At 43.3% G+C, this 8,884-nt stretch overlaps 1 protein-coding gene across 5 annotated transcripts in view; it reads left to right on the forward strand.

Moving 5' to 3' along the window:
- Nucleotides 1-8,884, forward strand: part of su(sable) (suppressor of sable) — a 48,683-nt gene that overhangs the window by 2,829 nt on the left and 36,970 nt on the right. For 2 of the 5 annotated variants that reach the window (XM_071689617.1, XM_071689621.1), the window contains exon 1: nt 6,065-6,192. The exons of 1 other annotated variant lie outside the window; for it this stretch is intronic. The gene's annotated coding sequence lies outside the window, so the exon portion shown is untranslated. Of the gene's footprint in view, nt 1-6,064; nt 6,193-6,242; nt 6,262-6,714; nt 7,069-8,884 lie in introns of those variants that run through there. 2 more of the 5 variants (XM_071689619.1, XM_071689618.1) reach the window with 2 other exon arrangements.

Raw genomic sequence — 8,884 nt, forward strand, 5'->3', positions numbered from 1 at the left:
TGTCATCCAGCCTCATCCCAGAGCTAGCAGATCTTCCATTACCGTTATCATACACCGTATGGAATTTGCTTCGCGTTTTAGCACACCATATTTCAAACAGTTGAGCCTTTGGGTAATGATTTAGTTCAACTGCTCGTCGTCAGTTTAGTGAAAGTCTCGGTGGATATAATTTTCCAAATAGGGCTTCGGAAATACAAGACATTAGTAGTATGGAGAAGGTAATATAAGATTCCAAAAAGGATACCTAGCGGCAGATTAGGACCCTTTTTTTTTTTTTTTTTTTGTTTTTACAATAAAGAGCTGAAAATGAAATTAAAGATTCCATTACTCTTAATCGAGTGGTCTGAGTAGATAAGGTTAGAACCTGTTTTGTCCTGAGGGAGACACGGTCTCAGATGTCAAGAACCCCAACGCTTTGTTCGCCATCCATATGGTAAGGTCCTTTGAAAAGGTCAAAGAGGAGTTCTCGCCCGAAGCATCTTTACCATGTACCAGATAAGGGAGACATTAGTCACCAGGTCCATCTTCTTGTCGGTGTAGTGCAGTCTTACACTTAGGGAAGGGTGTCGAGGAGAATTGGCATCATAGCATATCGTTGGTCTAACTGAAAACCACTTTTAAATCGGATTTCCAGTTTGCGTTACTGCACTCGTATTTATTTTTTTCCTACGTTGCATTGTCTGATTAAGGTACTTAAAATGTTAACCCTTCTCGTAGTAAATAGATATCTTAGAAAGAGAGGGAGAAAGAAAGAGGGAGAGGGTGACATTTACGGATATTATCAGCCTAATCCCAGAGTGAACGAACTCGCTCGAGTTCTCAAGGAGACGAGAGGGTTCGGGTATTCGCATCGAGTTGTATTTTAAGAACAGTTATATATGTATCAGTACCTCGTAGAGAGCAGCGATACTCTCTCTCTCTCTCTCTCTCTCTCTCTCTCTCTCTCTCTCTCTCTCTCCTCTCTCTCTCTCTCTCTCTCTCTCATGAACGAAAGTGCTGAAATTAAGCGATGATATCGTGGAACATAGCGAATAGGCACCACACACACACAAAAAAAAAGTGAAAGCGGGCGAAGAACCCCTTTAATTAAGTTGTGTTGAAGTTGTAAGGTGTAAATTGTAAAGCCTTAAAGAGATTAGACAACACGGTCAGAAACTTCCGGGTCAGATGAAGAATGAGGGCAAAAATAGGATGTACGCGTCACAGGGGAACAGTGAAACAAGTAGAAGTGTGATGAGCGATACACGTTCCTGCCTCTTCCTCCAGTGTATATATATATATATATATATATATATATATATATATACTGATGTTTTTATCCGACAAAATATACCCCACCCTCATATATTTCAAAAGCCTGTTTGTATGTTTAATGAAGTTTTTTGTTGTCAATTACATTCTTCTCAAAGACACCTAATATTACCAGCGTACCAGGAAATGATGTGCTCCGATTTTTTTTTTCTTTTTGGCACACAGCGCACGAATTAGGGATCTGCATTTCAGATGACGATAAATGCAAATTTGTAGCAAGTACGTTAGGATAGGTTGACTTACCGGGGTTGGTGTGTGTGTGTGTGTGTGTGTGTGTGTGTGTGTGTGTGGCTTGCACCGTGGGCTGTCAGATGTATGACACTTACGGACCTGGGGATTATGTGGTCGTGCACACCCACACGTACGCGTACAATGACTCATGTGTGCATGCCGGGCTACACGCATGTATGCATAATCATCAGGGTCCACTTTGCACGTACACATGCGGAATGCCTAACAGATTCGTGGATGTGGAAAACGTGTATTGATTAAAGTCGACAAAGCGTTAATCTGTGACAGTATTAGTGAATGGCAAATGATTAGGATGGCGGGCTGGAAATCCTCTCCTCTCTCGTTTTTTTTTTTTTTTTTCTAATTTTCCAAAAGAGGGAACAGAGAAGGGGGCCAGGTGAGGATATTCCCTCAAAGGCCGAGTCCTCTGTTCTTAACGCTACCTCGCTAACGCGGGAAATGGCGAATAGTTTGAAAGAAAAAAGAATATATATATATATATATATATATATATATATATATATATATATATATATATATATATATATATATATGATTACTCCGAGCCCAATTTTTGTGAGAGTCCTGATTACCCAGGGCCTCTTATGAAGGCTGTGCTACTTTCTTAAGCCAGAAAATGTAGACTCCTTTGGAATGAGAAGTTATTTCATGTAACTGCACTCCCATTGATTTCCATTTCCCGCGTTCGCGAGGTAGCGTTGAGAACTGAGGACCGAGCCTGAGTGGGGGGGAAACTCCTCACTTGGCCCCTTTCTCTGTTCCTTCTTTTGGAAAAGTATAAGCGTATCCACACTGGAGAAGGCGACCGACCAAGAATAAGTGGGAGCGGGAGGCTAGAAATCCTTCCCTCCTTTATTATTACCTTCCAAAAGAACATGTGAAAGCTGTCACGGGTCTTGTGATCGGCTGAAACGGTGTTTACAGTTTTGGTTTGATGGATGGGGTCCAGAACGTGAGACGGGGAGGAATAACCCTCGCATGTCTGAGGAGTGGAGTTTCAGATGGTTGTCTGTCTGGTGACGTTGTGAGTTTACATGAGTTTACATAAGATAGACTACAGGAGGCGTGATTGAGCCATGACTAGGTTGTCTTCTAGATAAAAAAAAAAAGGAAAAAGGTTTAACTTGATTTTTAAAAAATGATGTAATTCCGCTCAGTAGTTTTTTTAAGTGCTTGGCGGGTCATTTCGGTGTGTATATGGTTTATGACTGGTATGGTTGTTAGGGGAGGGGGCATGTATATGTGTGTGTGGGGGGGGGGAATATGTGCATATAGGTTGTTTGTTTGTTTTGGGTGTTTGGGGGAGGGGGAGATTCTGTGCGTATAGGTTGTTGAAGTGTGCGTCAATGGGAAACATAGGAATTGCTATGGCCACAGCAATCGTTGATGTAATTTGTCTATTCCTTCTTTATAGTTCAGTTTCCAAATGCTGACCCTTAGGTTGGAATCTTCTGGAAGTGCGGGATGGGTTGAGTGGAGGTGCGGGAGGGGTGGTTAGTGTTACCAAGGTTTAGGGGTTGGCTTATTGATTATCCCTAGGCTGGTGAGACGTGATGGCAACTCTTTTCGGAGATGGTTAGGATGGGGGAGTTGTGAGCCTAGCCTTAACGGAAGCCAATGGGTGCTGAGCCTAGTATGAAGGGAGGTTCCTGGGTGCTGAGCCTTCTGCTGAGCCTAGCTAGAAGACAAGCTTTTGGGTACTGTGCCTAGCTGAAAGGGAGGCTGCTGAATGCTGACCCTAGTAACAATCGAATTGGCCTGGCTTTATAGCATGCTGCAAGGGAGAGTGCTGAGCCTGGGTACATAGGACTGTGCTGGGTGCCGAACCTTCCCTACGAGGGAGACTGCTAGGTACCGAGCCTGACTACAAGGGAGAGCCTCACTACAAGGGAGGCTGTTGGGTGCTGAGCCTATCTGCAAGCGAAACTGCTAGGTGCTGAGCCTCACTGCAAGGGAGGCTGGTTGGTGGAGGTGAGCCAAGCCACAAAGAGGCTACTGGGTGTTGAGCATAGCTACAGGGGAACCTTCTGGGTTCTAAGCCTAACACACAGGAGGATGCTGGGTGCTGAGCCCATCTTCAAGGAAGGAGGGGTTGTTGGGTGCCGAGCGCCTTGTTAGAGTTCGGTACTAGGGAAACTGGTGGTTCCGTAAGCCTAGTTACAGTAGAGACATGGGTGCTGAGCGCCTTGTTAGAGTTCGGTACTAGGGAAACTGGTGGTTCCGTAAGCCTAGTTACAGTAGAGACATGGGTGCTGAGCCTAGCTGCCACGGTGCTTGTGGATGCTTTATTAACGTAGTTACAAGGGAGGTGGGTTTTGGACGCTGAGTTTACCTGCAAAGCAGGATACTGGATGCTGAAATGTAGGTACAAGAGAAGCTATTGGATGCACAGCCTAGCCAGCCACAAAGGATTTTTTTTTGTGTGTGCATATCGTGGCCACAAATAGGGTACACGGGAGGTTTGGGGGGGCGCTAAACCTAGCCACAGGGGGTGACTGTTGTGTTGGAACTGGTGGATGCTGAGTCTAGCCTCAAGAAAGGTCATTGGGTGCTGAACATAGGTACAAGGAAGGTCATTCAGTGCTGAACAAAGGTACAAGAAAGGTCATTCAGTGCTGGACATAGGTACAAGGGAGGTCATTGAGTGCTGAACAAAGGTACAAGGAAGGTCATTGAGTGCTGGACATAGGTACAAGGGAGGTCATTGAGTGCTGAACATAGGTACAAGGAAGTTCATTGAGTGCTGAACATAGGTACAAGGAAGGTCATTGAATGCTGAACATAGGTACAAGGAAGGTCATTGAGTGCTGAAAACAGGTACAAGGGAGGCCTCTGACTAGTGAGTGAAGCCACTAGGGAAGCTGCTAGATGTTGACCTTAGCTTCAAGGCTACTGGGTGCTGAGCCTACTTACAAGGGAGGTCGCTGGGTACTGAGTCTGGCTATAAGAGAGGCTGAGCTCAGCTGTACGGGAAGCTGCTATGAGCTGAACTTAGCTACAAGGGGACTTCTGTGTGCCAAAGAATGCCGAGTCTTAGTACAAACTCAGCTTCGAGTGAATTACCAAGTCTTTCTTCATAGAATGACCGATGATTTTCACGGGAAAACCATGCCCCAGTCGAGGCCATCTCGGGTGAACGAAAGGAGTAAAATGAAAAGTAGAATTTAATCGGGTCTTCGCAGGTGTTTGTCTATTAGATTTTTGAAGGAAGAAAGGTTAAATGAAGAGGGGAACGACTCATAGAATGAAGGGAATTTCCGCAGCTTAGCTGGTCGAGGGAAGGAGGTATAACAGCTTAGCCAAAAAAGCAAGGAGCCAAGTACGAGGAAAGAATCCGAGTGCTAAGTTATGAGGAAAGCAAGTGAGTACTGAGCCTAGCTATAATAGAAAGCAAGTGAGAACTGAGCCTAACTATGCAGGTATGTCCTGAGCTTCCTTGCATGGGTGACTGACGTAACATTTTAAGAAGGTCGATTGCTGGCTGTGCCTTTTGAGACTGTAAGAGGTTAATGGGTGCCAAGCGGGATTACACATGAGAGAATGCCAAATGCCAAGCAAATCTTTAATGATGGGAGGAATCGATCAATGTTATGTCTACCAAGGCTGCAAGGAAGGGCGGCAGATGCTGAGCTCAGCATGAATGGACTGTTTGATCCGTAAGAGTTCCAACCAACCTTACTGCCCACGACAAGGTATTGCTAAAAGGCAGAGACAGGGACGTGGGAGGGTAGAGTGAGTGGGACATGCATGGCCAGGAGGTATACAAAACAGAGAAAGTACACACATCTGTTTATCAAATAGCTACGTCTTTCTTCTCATACACTTCGTCCATGATTGTATTTCGTTGCTGGCTTGTAGATTTTCGTAGGGCTGAGGTAGCGGTCAGCCGTATCACAAGACTCGATCCCAAAATTGGATGTTGTCCATCTCGCATACAGTATCATGTTGCTGAATGTATATATACTATTTTTTTTATACGAAGGTCGAGGGGGTAGAGATATTTCTTCATGAACTCCCTCCTACGGTGAATGGAAGTTACTTCGCATTAGTTGGTCTTTTTTTTTTTTCAATATAACTGTTAAACATGAGTTGCCTGTCAGTAAAATAGGGGTATGTTGCCGAGAGCGGAAATGGACTCTCTGTGAATTGTGTTAATTATCGGTACTTGTTTTAAGAGTTTGCAGGATGACAGTTTTACAATGTTATATTTTACTTCAAAGAATCGCTCAAAGAAAGGAGAGCCGAATGAACTAAACCGTGTGAGAATATCGATCCTGAGCGATGACGTCACAAGCGAGGCCCAGGGAAAGCGAGAATTTGTGAGGTACACCAAAATCTTTTAAAATTACGTAGATGTTGTTATATCAAGTGAATCCTCCTTTAGCTTAAGCCATATATTTTAATTTGCATTATTATACTGACCTGATGTATGTGGAGTAGTGTCTTATAAATCTATTGACAGAGAGAAAATTTATCCACGGATTCAAGTTCCAATATTGGGATTTTCCTAGCGATTGTAGCCGGGTGTGCGGGCTGCCACGTCAGTCCTTGGTCGTTACTGCTGTCGTTGATATGAACACTGTCGATCCTATGATGATTTCCCGTTCACAACATTAGTGGATATCAGTGGTAAATAACTCAGTTTAGTCATCACTTCCTGCCGCACTAGTAGTGAAAAACAATATCCAAAACAAAGAGGTATTGCCAATGGAAAGTGACATATGATGCATGATGCCGTTTATAATGCCTTAGGCGTTGGATAGGTTGCGCCTTTTTGGGGGGCTACCAAGAAGCTGCCGTCTTGGTTCTAGACGAAATATTCCTCTAGAGAGTAGAGTCCCCTAAAGACGTAAAAAAATATTCAAAACTACAATGGAAATGGGTAATGGCGTAGATAGGCGGGGTCCGTCACCTGTCCTTGAACGACCGCGGACTAGTTGACGTGATTTAAATTTTGCTCCCTTTGGTATATTCCATTTTTGTTCCTGGTGCCACATGACCCCGTAGAAGTATTGCTCGCTAAGGTTCCCTTAGGTTTTTTGTGTGTATGAGTGAGTAATTTTAGAGAATATAAGTAGGTGTGTTAATGTCGCGAAATTATTGGGCGTGAAAGGAGTGGTAGCCTCGCGCCGGGTCCCGGGACGGGCTGGGACGCCTCCATGGCGTCATTCTTTGGACAGATTTTGTAGCCAGCGGCGCGCGTTCAGGGATCACAGGCCAGGCAGGAGGAATTTTAGAATAATACTCCGACTCTTCCTTATTGTCTGGAGATGCTTAGATCTCTGGCCGATTGCTTTTAAAGCGGGAAAGAATTGAGTGACCAATTCATTCCGAATCAAGTGATGCATTTACTCCAAAATGGCTTTTTTAAATTTGATGTCTGCCGGCCGGCCTGAGAGTGATCCAGTCACTTTCACAACATGACACAACATTCTGCAACATGTCCACCCAAGAACAAACGAACTGGAGAAAAATTGGTGTGGTGAATCAAGTGTGATGTTACAGGTGTGGGAAGTTGCGATTTTTGTATCGTATTTGTGAAACTTGTGCTCTGCCATCACTTTCTCTTTAATTGTTCCCCCCCTCTTAATTTTCTCTATTCCATTTTAACATGTTAGAAAGGTTGTGTAGGGGTGATAGGGGTTTAATGTTAACATTTCTCCCCACCCTAAGTTGTTCCCCCCCCCCCCATTACCCAACCCGCTAGCCTCGCACATTTAACGATTCCCTCCCCTCCATCTTCCCTCCCTCCCTCCCTCCCTCTTGAACGGGAATATTTGAACTTGACGTAATGGTTGGGGGGTGGGTGGGTGTGCTCATTCTTTTTTTTTTTTTTTTTTAAGTTTAGGGACCGATATACCTATTGATTTGAATAGCTCTTCGTCCTAAGGCGTTTGAATGATTAGTAAAAATAATAATAGTCGAGATATGGAGGACTGGAAGATTGGTGGCAACTCCCTCGCCAAAGGTTAAGGGAGAGAGAGAGAGAGAGAGAGAGAGAGTGGCGTGACGGGTCTGTGATATTCTTAGCTATTCCACTTTATTCTTAGATAGTGTTGCTACCTCCTATGGCGTAAAATGTCTCCAGGTGCAACAGACGTTTGCTTGGACTAGAACCAGGATGATGATTGTAGTAGCTTCACATTGCTGGGAAAATGTTTAATAAGTAACTTTTTAACAACGGTTCTTATCATAGATTTTAGAGATTGTTTAACTCGCTGATAATTTAGTGATCAAGTGGCATGGTGATGTTCACAGTAATCTGTCAAGTCTGGTTAATGGAGGATTTAACTTGGCGTGTATATAACTTTTAGGTTCATGTGACATATTCAGTTTGTGTATTTTTTTGGTTGCCATGGCGCCGAGCGACCAACAATTATGAGTTCATGAGTGAGTGGGGTCTCCTTGCTAATTAATGGCTTCATTTGTAAGTCTTGTGTGTTTTAGCTGCTCCTCCCTGACCATCCCTGAATATGTAGATCCTAGATATTGCTCCCATTGTTATAGTTTAGGAGTGTGTAATGGCGTGTAAGATAACGGGTATGAGTTGCATTTATCGAATTTGATGAGGATTGTGTGTTTTCGGGAATGGACGGTTCATACGTTGTAACTAAAGTTTGTGTTTGAACGAATTACCATTTGGGATATTTACGTTATCCGAGTGTGGTGCGATTGACATGACCTACTCTTTTGGTTACATAATTTTGAGTATAGTTGAACACGTCCGTCTCCTCTTTCATTACAACTTTGTGATCGTTGCGGTGTTAGTGTGCATGAGTGATTGGCCAATCTTGGCGTAGTGGCAGACAGACGTGTTTGTCGCAGTTTTACTGATAGGGATGATTAGATAATCCCTATCTTGAAACCGTCTCTTGTAAACTGTGGTTTTTTTTAGAGTGTTGTTGAAGCAGCTTTGCCTTGTGATGCAACATCTGTCGTATATTAGTCATGTTGTGATGTTGTGTGTATGTTGATGGTAATTGAAGGTGTGTATAATGTGGTGGTCAGTGGTACAGTAGGTTACGTAACACATCCGTGTCAAATGTTCTCGTCTCGGCTGGGGAATTTTCGAGTGTCAATAGCCATAGTTATAATGGAATGTTATTTACTAAGGTCCATGGGTATGAAATGATTTCATTTATGTTAATTGTTTGATAGTTATATGAATTATTGTTCAGAGGTTTTAACCTATCAGGTTAATTTTTAGCCGTTACTGTGACATGATAATTGTTAGATTTAAGTATTTTAATTGCTATGATTTTCATTCTTCATTGTAGGATTATATGAATGACTTGGCGAATCTTTATGCAACAATTTATAG

The sequence above is a fragment of the Panulirus ornatus genome, chromosome 47 (genome assembly GCF_036320965.1).
Source record: "Panulirus ornatus isolate Po-2019 chromosome 47, ASM3632096v1, whole genome shotgun sequence".
Classification (NCBI taxonomy): domain Eukaryota; kingdom Metazoa; phylum Arthropoda; class Malacostraca; order Decapoda; family Palinuridae; genus Panulirus; species Panulirus ornatus.